We start from the raw sequence: 19,844 nt of genomic DNA on the forward strand, positions 1-19,844 counted from the left end.
CAGGCTCCCCACAAGATGCCCAAGGTGGGACTTGATCCCACACCAGAGATCATGCCCTGAGCTGAGGGCAAATGCTCAATCGCTGAGCCACCCAAGTGTCCCTAGATGAAACCACACTTACAAGGATTTTACACCACCCTGGAAGGAGCCCTCCACCCTCTCCCACGTGCTAGATGAGAAAAATCTGATTGGATGACAGGCACATGGAAGGTTAATCAGATTTAAACAGCTCGCCAACATTCTCATAAAAACTCCTAGACTTAGAAACTCCATGGCAACCTTCCCAGGTCCCCTCCCTCTTTAGAAGCTTTGTACTATTGCTCAATAAACTTTGCTTTGCTGCCTGCCATTCTTTATCTGGTCTACCTCTTCATTCTTCCAAGCAGCATGACCAAGAACGGCAGGCACTAAAAGAGAAGAAATCCTTGAAAGACTGTGATTGTTTTCTGCAAAGACCTTTGGCTGTTTGTTAAATCATGATGATTGAATCCCTCAAAGTTTGTAATCACGTTATTTTGACTACCCTTCATAAAAGTCAGTTAAATTTGGAAAAGCAGCTGTATATTTAAAATCAACTAAATGAATACTCTGATGGCATAGCTTTAGGGAAATAAATATTTTTGCTTTCCAATAAGTGAAGCAAAAGTTACTTTCAAGGAGTATGTTGTTTCATGTTAATTTAAAGATGCTACTTTAGTTTATACTAAACATAAAGAATACCATTTCAAGCATACGAGAATAAATATTTTAAAAACCAGAGGACAAGTGTAGTTAGTTTAAAAGTTTAAAAAGTGGCTTGGAAAACTTGGGATATGGTGTGGTTACAGAATTAGACATCTCAAATCAACTTATACATTTGGAAGGGGGGCAGAAAGATATCACACAGACTGAAAAATCATGAAGTTGAAGAACTTCTCAAAATCATTTTGGAAACTGAACGTGGGACTGATTTAATGTAGAACCAGATGCCCAAAAACTGGATGCCCAAAAAAGTGTGTCCAAGAGATAACTTGTAGATTCCACCTTATAGTTTACCATGAGCCAGATAAACTAAAAATATCTCAGCCCAGATTTGTTCTGTAATTTATATTATCTTGCCAATGAATTATCTTGTCCTGAATCTCAATTTCTTCTCCAAAACTGTTGGGCCTAATTTGCCCCTCCCTTAGCCTATTTCTAACAAGAAAGATGAAAGTTTCTCCATCGCGGGATTTCTGATTTGTGGTTCCTCAACTCCCCCAGGTGATGTTTCTATCCAGTTGCTAAGTTTTAGGACTCCAAAAACAAGACTGATGTGAATATTAAATAAGATAGAAATGAAACCAAGACAACCATCAGAACTAAAAATACTTTGGAATCCAGTGGAGGATGCCTTGCAAATATAAGGAAGTCACTGTTTGCCATTTCTAATAACATACATATTAAAACCTCATCAAACTATTGAAAACTTATTTCTGGAAGCCAATTTTAAACTTTTCATACGTTTTAATTAGTATGACTGAAATAAATGTTGAAATAAAGTTTCTGCCAATCTGAATAAATTAATTCTGAGGTAATTAAATAAATAATTAATTAATATTGAAATGAATTTTCTGCCAGTGAGTAAACCTACAAATCATCAAAAAGAATTTCAGTCATCCTGCGCTAATCTCATAAACATGTCCAATTGACTGATTGGATTGTTAATTTTGTTGCCATCATTTATAATGTTTGATTTTAATAGAAAATGGATTAAATGGTTCATTGAAATATATATTTGCCAGGTTAGAATGAGGTTGTATATTTTCCTCGAACTGAGATCACCAAATGAAAACAAAGGTTATTCATGCAGATCTTGATATGACAAATAAGAAGCCATCTACCATTCCATGTGTTTGGCACAGACTCAAAGGCAGGCAGAAGAGTGGGAAAGCTTTACAGTGAAACCAAAAAGGAAGGACTTCACATATGCCCTGATTGGAGGTTATCGGCATGGGGAAGCCAGTATTATTGGTATATTTTTTCCCCACATTATTGGCTTCCCCAGATTATTCCCCATAATATTGTTCCCTGGATTATTATTCCCTAGCTAAAAGTGAGGCATCCTATGTGATTGGTTAGGGGAACATGTTTGCCTTTCTGTGGTGATTGGTTCTCAGTTGGAAGTGGGAGTGAGAAGGGGAACAAAAATTAGGAAAGCCGGCAGTTAGTGATTAAGTCCCAACCACTTGGAAAAACTTCCATAGAGATACAGAGGTTGTGGTTTGGCTCTCTGGGCTGTAGAGTGTGAGCCAGTTTTGTGGGTTAGTGTTCTATTTTCATGTATGGTCTGACCATCATTAATTTGCATATTCAGTCTCTCAGAAGCAAGTCTAATACAATGAATCTCAAGTTTTCTTCCATTAGGTATTTTAATCCTACCAATATATATGTCATTTTTCAAGATTCTTAACCTACTTTATTGCATAAATTTATATAGAAAGAGACATTAAACTTCCAAATACAGTTGAAGAGTTCATACTAAGTTATATTCATTTTGTAACTAGACTACAAGAAGAAACATATACTCTGTCACGAATATCAGAATGAACTGCTTTTTGACAGCAGATGGATAAATCGTCTTGGTAGATATTTATGTAGAAACTGGTTGCCAGAGAAACAAGTGCCTGTGAGAGGAGCATTTTCCCGTTCTTATTATATATAGTGTAAATAAGGCTTCAGGAATCTCCTTCTCAGTTAACTCCTTGCCCAGTGCAGTTTTGGTGGGATTTTCCAAATTTATACATACGTAGGCCCAATTACTCAGAAAACAGAGAAGGCTGTTTGATCTTAACATAAATCTTCTAGAGTGGATCATTTAAGCTGTGCATCTCTAGCTCAGATCTTGCCATTGAGAATAATGAACAAGATCCTTACAGAGGGGGACAGAACCAGAGGACACAGAATGATAGTCAATGAAGTTTTGTGAAAGAGCTTACTCTTATCATAAGTCAATGTCTCATCCAAAGGGTAGAGGACGAAGTCACGCTTAAGTCTGTTTGTACTCTTGTACTCGCCACTCTTTAAGGAGGAGTCTCTTCTCTGTTTTTAACTTGCTGAGAGTTTTGGAGGTTGAATTTTTCAAATGCTTTTCCAGTATCTATTAAATTGATCATACATTTCTCTGCTTTATAAGATCAGTTGGAGAGTGTTTCTTCTTCCTCTCCTTTTGAAAATTGTGTAGGGTTGGTATTCTGGACTTTTGTTTAAAATAAAGTCTTTGAAAAGGAATTCAGTCTTACAATAGATATTGAAGTGGAACCATTTTTTAAATTGCATCTTGGATCAATTTTGATGTTATATTTTTATGATATTTGTTTATTTAATATGCTATTGAATTTATTGTCCTAATTCTCTCTATATATACATATATATTTACTTAGGTGTATATATATATATATATATATATATATATATATATATATATATAATATTTACTTAGGTGTTATATATATGCATCTATATGTTATATGTATAGATGCATATATATACATACATATATATATGAACTTGAGTGATACAAAAAAGTTAAGATAAAAATCAATGAAATGATTTTGCATAAAAACAGGCAAACCATAAAGAAAGCTAACAAAACCAAAAGTTGGTTCTTTGAAGTGATCAACAAATGTATGTAATCCCTCTCCATATATATTAAATAATAAATATATATATGTGCATGATTATTCTCTTTATTAAATACTTTAATGATTAGTAAATGAGTTAATTAGTAAAAATATGTCTAAACCCACAAAAATGTAAGATCTGCAGATGTTAGCTTCAACAATACAACATCTTTATGTTGTTTGCAGATTAAAGTTCATTCCAATTACATAAACAAAAAATAGCCCATAGGGATCCCTGGGTGGCGCAGCGGTTTAGCGCCTGCCTTTGGCTCAGGGTGCGATCCTGGAGACCCGGGATCGAATCCCACATCGGGCTCCTGGTGCATGGAGCCTGCTTCTCCCTCTGCCTATGTCTCCGCCCCTCTCTCTCTCTCTGTGTGACTATCATAAATAAATTTAAAAAAAATTAAAAAAAAATAGCCTATGGAATACAAAACTTTTTCTTGTGGTGATAATGAATTATTTTTATTCAAGTATAATTAGCATACAATGTTTATATTAGTTTTAGATGTACAACACATTGATTGGACAATTCTATTCATTACTCTCATGACATTGCTAGCCATAGTCAGCATAGTCACCATCTGTCACCATACAATGTGATTACAATATTATTGGCAATATTTCCTATGATGTACTTTTCATTTCCATAACTTATTTATTTTATGACTGGAAGTTTGTACCTCTTAATCTGTTTCACCTGTTTTGCCCATCTCCCCACTCACCTTCCCTCTGGCAACCACCAATTTGTTCTCTGTATTATCTGTTTTGGTTTTAGAGATCACACATAAACATTACATCATATGGTATTTGTCTTTCTCTGACTTATTTCACTCAGCAACAGTGCACAAGGGTTCCCTTTTCCCCACATCCCCACCAACACTTGTTATTTCTTATCTTTTTGACACCAGGCACTGGGGCTGGTGTGAGGTTAAATCTCACTGTGGTTTTGATATGCATTTCCCTGATGATTAGTGATATTGAGCATCTTTTAAATAAATTAATATTTATAAAGTACTTGGAGAGTGACTAGAAAGATGTCTTTATCAAAGGAATAAATTAATAAATACCTATATACAACTCATAACAAATGGCTTACAAATAAAAGAGGCATTGCTATAAAAATAGGTACATGCTAATTTCTATTATAATTATTTCATGTTTTTTTGTATTGTTTGATGTGTTTAAAATCAGTTAATTACTTGTTTCTATTTAGTGTAGAGGCATATTTTTAAATATGATTAAATTTAAACATTTAAATTTAAAACCTTAAATTTATTATTCTTTAATGTTTTGCACCGGTAAGAACTAAAACATGATTTTGCCCACTTATACTCTGACTACTATTTGATTTTAGTCTAGTTTTGTTCCTTATCTTTTACCATTATGACTTATCTGCACGTGTTAAATGTACATATATGCTATTTTAGTTATTATTTATGTACATCAACTTTTGCTTTAAAAATTATATACATATAATTTTGAAAAAAAAAAAAACAAAAAGAAAAACTTCTCTGAGAATGAATAATTTCTTGTTCTAAAAGTTAAAATAGGGCAGCCCGGGTGGCTCAATGGTTTAGCGCCTGCCTTCCGCCCAGGGCATGATCCTGGAGACCAGGGATCGAGTACCACATTGGGCTTCCTGTGCGGAGCCTGCTTCTCCCTCTGCCTGTGTCTCTGCCTCTCTCTTTCTCTCTGTGTCACTCATGAATAAATAAATAAAAATCTTTAAAAAGAAAAAATAAAAAAATAATATAAGTAAAAATATCCTGACTTATTACTGGGGTATCAAGGAAAAGGCCAATAAAAATGATAGATCAATAATTTATTATTGAAGAGCATACATATAGGATAATTATTTTTAATTTCTAGTCTTATAATTTACTAGTGAATAAAAATCATTAAAGTGTTATTGGAATAGTGACAGATGAAGGGTATAGAGATATCAGAAAATGCTTTACCAAGTTCCAAGATTATAATAACAGTGACACTGAGAACTAGATACTTAAAGTTATGTATACCCCAAATAGTTTATTTTTTTAGTACATATGAATATTTATCTTTTTTACTGTATCTCATTTGGAATCTTCTTTTTAAATATTTTATTTATTTAGTCATGAGAGACATGGAAAGAGAGATAGAGACATAGGCAGAGGGAGAAGCAGGTTCCTTGTGGGAGCCTGATGTAGGACTTGATCCCAGACCCCAGGATCACAACCTAAGCCAAAGGCAGAGATGCTCAATCACTGAGCCACCTGAGTGCCACTCTCATTTGCAATCTTAAAAAATGCTCAAACAAATAATATTGTGTGTCTAGTAATAACTGAAAATGAATTTTTTGTTCTTCAAAAAATCCTGTGAGATAGAGGAGTATATATTGTTAAGTTCTCCATTTTACTTATGAATAAGAAATTTACCAAAGTCTATGCACCTACTATATAACAGACCTAAGTTGGAGTCAGAATGGGATAATTTCAAATTTTTGCTATGCCTCTTCTCCTCTGTGATTCTCAAATGTTAGTGTTCATACACATCTTGGTGGGGTCCTTGAAAAATAAGATCTCTTCAAAAGGGGGAGGGCCCCTGGGTGGCCCAGCCAATTGAGCACCCAACTCTTGGATTTAGCACAGGACATGACCTCATGGGTTTAGTGGAATCAAGCCTGGAGTCCTGCTGGTCCTCAGTGTGGAGTCTGCTTAAAGATTCTCTGCTTCTGCCTCCCCCCCGCCCATCTCTCTATCACTTTCTTTCTCAAATAAATAAATAAATCTTAAAAAAGAAAGAAAGAAAGAAAGAAAGAAAGAAAGAAAGAAAGAAAGAAAGAGAAAGAAGAAAGAAAGAAGAAAGAAAGAAAGAAAGAAAGAAAGAAAGAAAGAAAGAAAGAAGAAAGAAAAATAAGATACAGATCCCAGATTCTACTCATGAGTATTCTGATAAGATTCATCCATCTGCCTCCAGGTATTATTCATAATCAAGTTGTCTGGTGACCACATTTTGAGAAACAATGCTTTTCAGCCTGTGCTTTTGTACATATTTAACTTGCATAATTAACATTCAGCATACACTGTCTCCTATTATATTTCACCTTTGAAAAGAAATAAGTATAATACCTTTGTTTTTGTTAGGTGATTGTTGAATGTGTCTGCAAACCCGCAAGGTTTTTCTGAATGCCATACATTTGCTATCAAAAATTCCTTAAAGGTTATTATGTGTGTTTTCTACATAAATAAATGGGTTATGCAGGTTCTTAAGCACCCCTTAATTAAACCCACACCCTAAACTCTAATTATTTTCTCACATCTTGTTTGGATTTGATTAACATCTATTCTAATCCTACAAAGTAATTTCCAGGCTGTGCTAAATTATTGTACTATAAATAAGAAATAATCATTTAAACTTCAACCTTTTCTTTTCAAAGATTATGACAATCAGGTTTGATGGTATTACCACAGAAATGTCAGCTCAATTATTTTTAGAATAATTAGCTTCATTATATACAGAAGGTACACAGATATAAAATTCAGTTTCTTGATTCTTAAGTAGCTTGAGTAGCAATCAAATCCAAATTGAAAGTGGCTCACACCTGCTACCTTCATCCTTTGTCACTCTCCTATGGAAAGATTTACGATCATAGGATCTACACAATTATTAAATATCACATAAAAATGATTTTTAAACATCAACACATATACCCAGAAGTTGCTGAATTGAAATGACCTAACGTTTTTTCCCTTACATTTAGAAAATACAGTCCTACATAGGGTTGCTTGTGTTGCTAGAATACTGGAGGTATGCTGTGTTACTTGATCGGGAAAAAAGCTTGAGATAGGACTCGGGTGTTTTGACGTGATCACTCTTCTTACATCAGTTTATCAAGACACTTTGGGGCTTTAGAGGTTTTATACATCATTGGTTGGACAGGTAATGCTTCACATCTGAATAAACATCTGTGTATTTTCCAAAAAATATGCCCATATAATTTTTTTTGTAATGAATCAATCCCTGAAGTATTTACCTCAAAATAAGGATCGAAAGACACTTTCTTTCCTTTTATTATCTGAACTTAGTATATAATATTAAAATATGTAAATACTTCAGGGATTGATTCATTACAAAAAAATTATATGGGCTTAAAATGGGTCAAATTTCAGAGGGAAAAAGTCTTCCCATTTGATTGCTTTGCCTGGTTCCCATAATCCTCTATGCACCCCCAAATAGGTACCCCTATCTTAGATATCTTTGCTATAGCTGCATGGAACTGTCATAGATATAATAACTTTTCTCCATATTTCAAGAGAACACTATGAAATGAACCTTCCTGTTTTGAACCTTGATTTCTTAAACAGAAGAAAAAATAATCAGGAAAAATTATCTCCCTCCTAAAAACCTGGTTTTAAATGCTGCTATCTAGCTTTACAACCCTGTTTTACATACCAGAAACATGTTATTATCTCAGACTTACCTTTTATTTCCTTTGGTACCCAATCCTAACTTCCCTATGGTCATAAAGTATCTTTAGTAAGATTTGTGTGTACATTTATGCTTCAAAAGGCAAAGAGAAAATCATGTTAGTTATTTTCAGAATATCATTCCCAATAAAACACATTTATAATAAGTTTATTTGACAAAGGTAACAACCACCTGAGTGATAATTGAAACCTGAGAATTGCTCTAGCTCCATAGAATGTTGCAACATTCTTGTAAAGGCAATTGCTTCTCAGGGAAGCAGGTACTTAAATAAAAGATTTTTGTCATTCCCCCCCCCCCCACCTACCACCACCAGTTTCACATTGCAACTTTGTTGATACTCAAGCTCTAATATAGTTTAGTCTTGACCAGTTCTTCAACTGTTTGTTGTCATTTGTTACCTTGTCCTTCATTCAGAGATAAAGAACAATTTGATTTCATTCCTTCTGTTACATTTTTTTTTTCAGTTTCCTTCTGCCATCAATTATTTCTGAGAGTCAACACTAGTTCCTCTTTCCATCTCCCTTCATATTCCACCTCTTTCTAGAGTGCATCCACATACCACTCGGTAAATTTTATGGAAACAAACTTACTTCTTTTTCTATGCTATAATGTCTTGGAGAAGAGAGAGAATCTCCAAACTAGAAATCTTTTATATAGTGTGAGAGGGAATAGACTAATATTACTGCCATCTTTGCCTCAGATTTATAAAAATTAACAGTAGAGGAAAATGGTACATTTGAAAAAGTATATTTTATGGTATTTATTCTTAGAGATAACTGGAGAAGCTGAAATAATTTAATACTTAAAAGCTCATAATCTGTTTAGGTGAGATTTCAATGTTGATATAAACTTGATTTCTCTCCTTTATTCTCTAATAAACATAGCTCTGAATATTTGAAAACTTATAATTTAAAATAATGAGGAAACCACTATTTACTTATTATTCATCAGTCTTACAATTAGCTGTTCCTATCTTAAATGCCACTGGAATAATTCACATGATTGCCGATAGCTTGGAATGCCATGTTGCAGTAATATCATTTCCAGTACAGAATGATCCAATTCTGCATTAAAACTTTAAAAGAACTACTATTCATTTCAATTGAGCAAAATAGGCCTGATCCTTTCAGTTTTATTTATGAAAAATAAGATTGTCATTACAAAATTTTAGAGTTAGAGCTATAAAACAATTTAAGTGTGCTGCAATATTTTTTCATATATTTAACTTGATTGTTTCAGAGGGATTATTTTTGTTTTTTTTCATACAGCTTGATTGAGTCCATCATTTTTTCCCCCTCTGGTTACAAAATGCATTATTTATGTTACCCTAAACCATTTTGCTTTCACTTTAAAATCACTCCCCAAGTCTTTTAATTTGTTTAGTCTTCTCAGAGCTTTGCAGAGCAGGCTTATGGTCTAAAAAGGAATCTAAAGCAATTCCCCTTCAGGGCTTTTGCATTGACTAAAAGAGAGCAATCAAACTTATCAGCTGGAAACAGTCTTTGGCTTCAAGCAAATAGACCAGTTCCTTTGCCACATTTAAACAGTCTTAGTGGGGCAGTCCAGCTTCCCTGCAAAGAAACCACTACCCCAGCACAAAAAAAATGAGTCTTGAATTCCAACTGGAGTATTCATCTTAAACCAGGACCTGAGGTTTGGATGCTAAGGTCCAAGCAATATGGAACTGAGGTCATGACCAGTATTTTATAGATAATTTATGATAAACCTGCTCATTGAAAGTAATTCTGCTGTTTAGAAAGCCAGAATCTTTCTATTTGAAATGCATGTTATCACAGTAAAAGGAAGGAGGTCTACTGGGATTATAGCCATATTTTTATTCAATATATATTCTATAATGGGATATCAGGATAACGTGGGGACAGAGAATTAAGTTAATTTCTCTGTGAACTTAGTGGCCTTAAAAAAATCATTCTCAATATAATTGAAAGAAAATAATTATAAATGATGGCTTAAGGAAAGTTCATGAAGTCCCTGACAACTAAGAGGGAGGGAAATAAAAAACATGAGAGGGAGTGTGGCCACAAAGGAGAAAGGAAGGCATATTCCTCCTCCACAGGTGTGCTAAAGGGATGTATGCAAAATAAAGGAGTCCTACTAATCCATATACATAATACAAATCCTAAGAAAATTTTAAAAAAGGAAAAGATATGTGTATTTTCCTTTATGTACAAAAGGGACTTCTGTAGGAACTATGAAGTTACTCTTGAACAAACATAATGTAGCTTATACAGATTTTGGGTATGCTGGTCATAGAGCATATCGTCATGTCCAACATTGCTTCCAAGAGAGAAGCATATGTTCAGATCTTCAACAAGAATATCACAAAGTAATAGAACAAAAATTAGATCATAAAGTAGAATTAACTACCATATATATGAGGCAAAGTTGTGGCTTTGCTACCATTCTAATACAAAGTTAGGCAAGTCAATTCATCTTTCTAATTCGGTTTCCTCATAGATAAATTGAGACAGCTGAATTGAGATGAAAGATTTCCATGGTTTTCAAAGCATCAGTAATTATTGCTTTTTCAATAAATAATAGTGGCTTGTTTATCTGTACTTCAATGACAGCACATAGCATTCTTTTAAGAAACACAAGTTGAAATATACAGAACTGACTGCTTAGACATTGTCTATCTCCTAAATATTAAACATTTAAAAAATAGCAATAGAGCTTTATGTAGTTTCAAATCTGAGAGCATACTGTTAAATAACACCTACTTTAACACACACATACTTTCATTCTTCTGTAATTTCATTTAGTTAGTAATTTAATTCTTGTATGCAAAATAATTAAAAGTTTCCTGGCCACATTTTGTCTTATAAATCTAAAAACAGATAGGCACCATTTAATAATAGCTCACTGGCCACTGATTTTTTGTTTTTATTGCTGTGATTTTGAACACTGAAGTTATTGTTAAAATTTTTAGACATCTGTGATCAGAATATATTATTTTCAGATGTAAATTGGAAACTATCTATTGAGATTTCTCTATAAAGCCACATGGTAATTTCAACCTTTGTCCTAAGGGAATTTATTTTGAAGTGTCTGTGTTTCTTTTTTTATCATTTTTTCAGTCTCTTGCTTCATTTCCATCCTCTGGGTTTCAAAGTTTCTTTTCGATATTTCCAATTAAGATTGAAGTTTGCTGCATTTTTTTCTTTAATGCTCATATAAAAGATTTTTTGGAACAATGCCATCTTCTTAACCCACAAAGCTGTTGCTGTGAGTAGGCTTGCTCTTAGATAACTTCTTCTGTAACACTGTTCATGATTAATTAGCATTTCTAAAGAAGTAAATGAGTGTCTTGCTTTTCATGTTTTTTGCGAAATGTTTGACATATTGTGAATGTTTGATTTTGCTGTATTGCTCTTAATATATGCTAATACATGCTTACAATGTGATAGAATAGCATAGTGATTAAGCAGGTATAAGAATCTCAGTGAAGTGATTAAACGCTGTTCTTCTTTAATAGTATGGTGACATAATAGCTTGTCTATTATTGATAAAGATACTATAACAATAATCTAAAAATGAAAAAGAAATTGATTAGGTCCCACCCTTCCCTTCAGAAGCTAGAATTCTGGTATTCCTCTACATCTTTAATCTCCAGGAGGATATCTGGATATGCTGAAGTAAATTTTTCAGAAAATTTAAATGTGTTTAAGTTTAATGAACACAGGAATTTTCTCATTTTGTTCATTTTGAAATGAACAAAATTTGAATTTTGTTTATTTCTCACACTACCAATTCCTAGAGAAAAAAAATCCTTTTCATCTTGAATGTAAGGATCATATTTTATCAGGTATTTTCACATTTACATAAAATAGATAAATCCTAATATGAAAAAAAAGAAATAACCCACAACAATATGCTCAATTGATCTTTGACAAAGAAACAAAGACAGTAAAATGGACCAAAGATAGTCTTTTGAACAATGATGTGGAACAACTAGTCATTCACCAGCCAAATAAATGAATATACACAGACCTTATGCCCTTCACAAAAACTAACTCAAAGCAGATCATAAACCTAACTATAGAATACAAAACTGTAAAACTAGAAGATAGTGTAGGAGAAAACCTAGATGACCTTGGTATTGGAGATAATTTTTTAGATACCACACCAAAAACGTGATCCATGAAAGAAATACTTGAGCTAAATTTGATGAAAATTAAAAACTTCCGTTCTGGGAAAGACAATGTTAAGAAAATGAGAAGACAACACAGACTGGGAGAAAAGTATTTGCAAAAGACTATGTGATAAAATACTGTTTCAAGGGCAGCCCGGGTGGCTCAGCAGTTTAGCGCCGCCATCCGCCCAGGGCATGATCCTGGAGACCTAGGATCGAGTCCCACGTCAGGTTCCCTGCATGGAGCCTGCTTCTCCCACTGCCTCTCTCTCTCTGTGTGTCTCTCATGAATAAATAAATAAACTCTTAAAAAAAAAAAAAAAAAAAAAAAGCCTGTTTCAAAACATACAGAACACTTAAAGCTCTGCAATAAGGAATAGAACAACCCAATTTAAAAATGGGCAAAAGATCTCTGTACAGACACCTTACTAAAGGAGATATACAGATGGCAAACACATGAAAATATGCTCAACATCACATATCATTAAGGTGCTACAAATTAAAACAAGAATAAAGTACCACTGCACACTTACCTATTGGAATGGCTAAAATCCAAAACACTGACTACATTAAATTCATGAGTAGAAATGTAAAATAGAATAGCCACTTGGAAGACAGTTTGGGAATTTCTTACAAAATTGAACATACTCTTATCATAAGATAGCAATCATATTCCCTGGTATTTACCCAAATGAGTTGAATTATACTACAAGGAAACCTCTGTAGAGGCTGCCTTTAGGCAACAGGCTTGAGCAATGTAAACTTGATGAAAACAAATGGGCCATAGTGACCACCAAGCTGAATGCAAACAGGCTCATTGAACAACCCACATCGAAATAACCATAGGCCCTAACTAACCAATTACAACCAGGCACAGGTCCAAAGATTACCAAAAAAGAGAAAATCCCATAGGTCTCCATACTCCCTCATTCTGCTCTATAATTGTGGCTACTCACCACCACCTCACTGCAGTCTGTCCTTTGCTGTCCTGCCCTATGCTTCCTTGCAGTTTATTCAGTAAACTTTTATCTCTTTTGTTCTGCCTTGGGCGAATTCTTTCACCGCTGGCTCCCATCCAATCAGAGTGCCCCACAACCTGCATGTGGATATTTATAGCAGCTTTATTCCAAATTGCCAAAACTTGGAAGGACAGGAGATGTCCTTCAGCAAGTAAATCCATAAACTGTGGTATGTCCAAATAAAGGACTGTTATTCAGAGCTAAAAGCAAATGGGCTATCTATCAAGCCATGAAAATACAAGGAGGAACTTTGCATATTATTATGTAAAAGAAGCCAATCTGGAAAGACTGTATACTGTATAATTCCAACTATCTGACATTCTGGAAAAAGCAAAATGATGAAGACAGGAGAATGATTGGTAATTCCCGGGGTTAGTGGAAAGGAAGGAACGAAGAGGTGGAGAGTAGAGGACTTTTGGGCAGTGGAACTAGTTCTATATGACACTAAAAGGCAGATACATTTAATTATACAGAGACTGTATAACACCAATACTAATCCCCTAATGTAATAGGGGTTTGGGATTTTGGATAATGAGGTGTCAATGTGGATTCATTTATTTTAACAAATGTACCCATCTGGATATTGATAGTGAAAGAGGTTATGGTATATGGGAAATCTCTACACTTTTTACTCAGTCTTGCTGTGAACCTAAAACTGCACTATAAATATGATGTGGTCTTAAGAAATATTTGAATAATAAAGAAAATGAGACCTTTATTAACAGGAAATATTTATTGCTGAAATTGAATAGTAGGCTAACATCATGACTTAGCATTCAACAACAAAAAAAACTAATGCTTATTTATTTAAAGATTTTATTTATTTATTTGAGAGAGAAAAAACAGAGGGAGAGGGAGAAGCAGACTCCCCACTGAGCAGAGAGCTGGATGTAGGACTCCATCCTAGAACCCTGAGATCATGACCTTAGCCAAAGGTAGATGTTTAATTGGCTGAGCCACCCAGGTGCCCCCAAAATAATGCTTATTTAAATCTTGTGTTCAGAAATGAAATATTATAGTATTGATTCTGCATACCAGCTATACAAAAGAAAAAATATTACCTTCTAATTATATTTTTATTATGGGTAAATGACATTGATATTTTTTGCTTTACTATCACAGAAAAAAAGGCTTCCTAAAATCTCCTAAATATTAGTACTAATAAGATGGACAACCAAAAATACAATATGAAACATCAACTAAATTAATACACCATTGAAAAGAGTCTTTCTAATCCATATATCTATCTATCTATCTATATATATATATTCAACACTTTACTTGAATTGGATTTTTATTATCCACTCTGTTAGGATATTTAACAATTATGTAAGGAATTAGTCCTTAGCTGAAGAAAATATAAAAAATATATATATGAAGAAAAGAGTAAATTTATTTTTCACCTCTTATTTAGAAATACATTGAGACTTAACAAAAGAGGCATAAAAGTAGTAAATAGTTTCCTCATGAACCCTTCATCTAGTTTACCCAATGTTAGCATCTTATGTAATCATGGTACAAACATCAGGCCAAGTAATTAACATTATTATAATACTATTAACTAAGCTCTAGACCTTACACAAATTTTACCAGGTTCCCAACTCTGAACTAATTTCCAATCAAGAATACTACATTAAATGTATTTGTCATGTTTCCTTAGTCTCTGCTAATCTGTTATAGACTATCTGTTAAAGACTGTCGCTCAGTCTTTCCTATCTTTTATAACCTTCATATTTTTCACCAACCCTTGTCTGCTATATTGGAGACTTTTCCTTAATTTAGGTTTGCCTAATAATTTCTCATGATTATATTGATGTTATGCATTTGGTGAAAGAATGACATAGTCATGGTATCATGTTCCTCAGAGTATATTGGATCAGGAGATGCATGATGCCAATATGTCTTATTATTGGTGTTGGTAATATTGATCACTTTGTTAAAGTTGTGTCTGTCAAATTTGTGGATTCTAATGTTACTATTTTTCCCCTTTGTAATTAATAATTCTCTTTTGGGGAGATGCTTTGAGACTATAATAACATCCTCATATCTCACCATACTTTGTCTTACTAACTTTAATATCTATCAACAGTTCTTGCTTGCAATAATTAACACTACGTCGTTTGGCAAATGGCAATTTTCTATTTCCATCATTCTTTCTATGTTTATTAATTGGTATTCTATTTTAAGAAAATTATGTATTTTTCTTTTTTTAAAAGAATACTTTATTTATTGTGAGAGAGAGAGAGAAATCAAGTGTGGGAAGGGGCAAAAGGAGAGGGAAAAGACTGATGCGGGGCTTGATCCCAGGACTCTGAGATCATGAACTGCGCTGAAGGCAGATGCTTAATTGACTGAGCCACCCAGGTGCCCCGAGAAAAGTATGTATTTTTTATCTATTAATTTACATCACTGTAAACTCAAGGACATTTATTTTATTACATAGGTAAAAAATCAAATATTTTCATTATTTATTTTACTCAAATTGTATAAATCTTGGCCATTAGGAACTTTTTCAAGTTGCTTCTTTTATCCATGTAACATGTCCCCATCACTTTGTGAACTTTCTTGCTTTATAGTATCACAATGGAGAAAGATAATAAATATATGTATGAATAGTAATGCACACTTACATATATATCTGCATTAATTTCTATATTCATCAATTTATACTTTAGCTGTTTATATATATATAATTCATACATGGAAAAAAATAGCCCTCAACTTTTGACCCTACACATACATTCAGAAAATCTATACTGAAGCTACACCTGAACAATATGAAAATATACACATCCAACATATATAATATAAACATACAAATGTATATAATACATTTATTAAATATATTATATGTGATTGTAAAATATTGAAAATAGTCTAAATACCTATATATAAAAGAATATTGAAATGATATTTGAGCTAATAAAAAATGTAAATGAATAAATGAATTATTCACTGGAAGATCCAAATCTTTATCAATTATATGTTTAAATTTATTTTTATTTATTTATTTATTTATTTATTTATTTATTTATTTATTTATTATTTATTCATAGACACAGAGAGAGAGAGGCAGAGACACAGGCAGAGGAGAAGCCAGCCCCATGCAGGGAGCCCGATGTGGGACTCGATCCTGGGTCTCCAGCATCACAGCCCAGGCTGCAGGCAGCACCGAACTGCTGCGCCACCGGGGCTGCCCTAATTATATGTTTATAAATATGAAGCATGAACAGTATTTGTAATGTAAATATGTGTGGGATACAAATATCTATATATACATGCCAATTTATATCACAAAACTGGATATATACCAATATTTTTAATAAAGTAATCCAAATAATTCTGTAAGTAGTTAATGACAAAGATAATATTGGCTTCGTGTGGTATTTTATGTAAATTAAGACTTAGAATGTAAACCTTCAAACATTTAATTTTGTGAGGCTCAGAGAACACATACATTTGGGTTAAAGATTTTAATTATCTATCTATTTATTTAGTTAGTTAGTTAGTTATTTGAGAGAGAGAGCATTAGCCTGGGGAGGGGCAGAGGGAGGTGGATAAGCAGGTTCCCGGCTGAGCCGGGAGCTTGAGATCATGACCTGAGCCAAAATCACACATTTAACTAACTGAGCTACCCTGGTGCCCCAAAAGTTAATATTTTATGGGTATATATTGGAATATCTTATAGAAAAAATAGTTTCGGGATCCCTGGGTGGCACAGCGGTTTGGCGCCTGCCTTTGGCCCAGGGCGCGATCCTGGAGACCCAGGATCGAATCCCGTCAGGCTCCCGGTGCATGGAGCCTGCTTCTCCCTCTGCCTATGTCTCTGCCTCTCTCTCTCTCTCTCTCTCTCTCTGTATGACTATCATAAATAAAATAAAATAAAAAAAAAAGAAAAATTAGTTTCTTTCTCAAACTGTCATCCCGTCATCCCATTTTTTTCTTGCCAGTATTTAAATAATTCCAAAGATGTAGACACACACACTCACATAGAAACAAATATATACATACATGTATATTTTATATACTGTACATACACATATGCACATACATAAAATGAAGTACAGGCATATAAATATATTAGTATATTTTCATAAATATAAATTTACATATATAATATATAGTCTAATATGCATTTACATCCGTGTGTGCATGGGTATATTTAATTGCACATATGAATTGTATCCTACATAAATGGACTATGACTTACTTTCTTAACAATCTAACTTGAAGATCCTTTCCCTTAAGTAAAGTCTTCATATATTTCCTATAGCATTCAGAAAAAATATGATTATTTAATTATTTTTATTATTATTTTAAAAGATTTTATTAATTTATTTGAACAAGAGAGAGAGCACAAGCAGAGGTTGAGGTGCTAAAGGAGAAGGAGAAGCAGCCTCCCTGCTGAACACTGAGCAGGGAGCCCGATCTGGGGCTTGATCCCAGGATCTGTGATCGTGACCTGAGCCGAAGGCAGACACTTAACCAACTGATCCACCCAGGCATCCCTATAATTATTAAATGATTAAGAATCAGTGACTAAGAAGTTATCGCTTTTTATTTCAGATAAGTTGTCTCTGAAATAGAGATCAATATTTAATCTTCTTATTCTTTGTGATTTTTAAACCCAGCATCTCTTTTATCTACTATTGATCATATTCCTAAGTATCCCCAACTATCTGCACATTATCTTCTCTTGTCTCAGTAAACATAGCTCCAAAATTTTTCATTGATGATTTGTTAAAGATACTTCCAATCTTAATTAAAACTTATTAATATATTTTTTCTTTTGAAATGTCATGGATTCTTACACTTGTTTCATATCACTGATTTTTACATTTACTTTTTGCAAACTCCTAATTTCCAGTTTTTCCTTGTCTTTTAATTCCATGTTCATTTCACATTCACATTTGTCAAAAGGCAGGGGAGTGATTCTGCGTTATGAAATAATAGTGTACTGGTTGAGTCAACACACTGGTATAACAAGAGACTCTAAGAGCCAGCATTTATTCTGTATGACCTAACCCTACTCCATATCTGATACAGCTTTGAAACACTCAACTAGAGCCAAGTTGATCAGATTTTCTATTCTCTTTAAATTTGGAACAGAGAGATATTTATTGTTGTATTTGGGTCACACTAATTTAAGTTATTCTCAATCTTTGTGCATAAGGATAACCAGGGAACATGTTAAAATGCAGATTCTGGTCTATAATATAAGGACACAGTTTTGTCTTTTCTATAAGCAAGCACTCAGGTGGTATAGATGCTGCTGGTAGCTGGGATACATTTAGCATAGCAAGGATATTCATTAGAGAGAATGTCAGTGAAATTCTGTGCTGATGCTCTTGAGTTTCTAGATTTCTGCCTTCTCATTTCTTTACATAGCCCACTGTCTTTTCAATGAATTCAATTTTTCTTCGTGTTAATGAAAGTTAAGCTACTGTGATTACAACCGAAAAAACAAAAACTAACAAATAAGTGCTTTGTGTTTACCTTGGTGCAGTAGATGTCCACAAAGAGTTTCATTTAATTCTCCTCCGTTTTTTAGGTCATAGATCAATAAATGAATTAACAGGGAACTTGCAACTCCTGTTTCCAGAAAGCATCGTCTCTGTTGTTGACAGGTACTATTAATACCAGAGGGTCTGTTAGATTAAGGTAAACCAATTTCTTTCTCTTTCTATGTGATTAGCTGCATGTAACCTCAATTTCTCTGGTAGTTGTGGTCTCTTTACTTAATGGTGTTTCATAATGGTATTTGAGTTTTTGAGATTTATTTTATGTATTTATTTTTTAAAGATTTTATTTTATTTATTCATGAGAGACACAGAGACAGAGACAGGCAGAGACACACAGGCAGAAGGAGAAGCAGGCTCCATGCAGGGAGCCCAATGTGGGACTTGATCCTGGGACTCTGGGATCATCCCCTGAGCTGAAGGCAGATGCTCAACTGCTAAGTCACCCAGGCATTCAGTGTTTTGAGATTTAAATGAGTATCAGGTATTCAAGTACATTGTAAGATGACATATTTCTCTATGAAGGAAAATGAAGAATATATAAATGATAAGATCCTAATGTGTAAATCAGAGTCTTTTCTTCCCTGCTTGAGCTTAGAAAGGTAAAATTTTGATATAATTTTTAGCTCTTTCATAGAAAAATATTTATAAAAGATACATAGTTTTTAGTTGTAGAATAATTTGTATCTAGTGGAAAGAAAAGCCTCTGGGTTATTGTAATAATAATAATATAATAATAATAATAATAATAATAATAATAATAATAATAATAGGGGTGCCTGGGTGGTTCAGTTGGTTGAGTGCCTGACTCTTGATTTTGGCCCAGGTCATGATCTTAGGGTCATGGAATCAAGCCCTGCATTGAACTCCACACTCAGCAGGGAATCTGCTTGGGGTTCTCTCTCTCTGTCTCCCTCTTGCTTCTACCCTGACCCCCACACTCACTCTCTCTTTCTCTCTCTCTCAAATAATCTTTTTTTAAAGATTTTATTTATTCATGAGAGACAGAGAGAGACAGAGAGAGAGAGAGAGAGGCAGAGAC

The 19,844-nt window shown here is 33.7% G+C and overlaps 1 long non-coding RNA gene across 3 annotated transcripts in view; it reads left to right on the top strand.

The window, feature by feature from the left end:
- Positions 1 to 18,945, top strand: part of LOC140607968 (uncharacterized) — a 415,966-nt gene extending 397,021 nt beyond the window's left edge. Inside the window, exon 8 of one of the 3 annotated variants that reach the window (XR_012009893.1) lies at positions 18,835 to 18,945. This is a non-coding gene — a long non-coding RNA (uncharacterized lncRNA). The remainder of the gene's footprint in view (positions 1 to 18,834) is intronic. The other 2 variants (XR_012009900.1, XR_012009912.1) reach the window with 2 other exon arrangements.
- Positions 18,946 to 19,844: the final 899 nt, after the last annotated feature.

The sequence above is a fragment of the Canis lupus genome, chromosome 17 (assembly GCF_048164855.1).
Source record: "Canis lupus baileyi chromosome 17, mCanLup2.hap1, whole genome shotgun sequence".
NCBI classification, from domain to species: domain Eukaryota; kingdom Metazoa; phylum Chordata; class Mammalia; order Carnivora; family Canidae; genus Canis; species Canis lupus.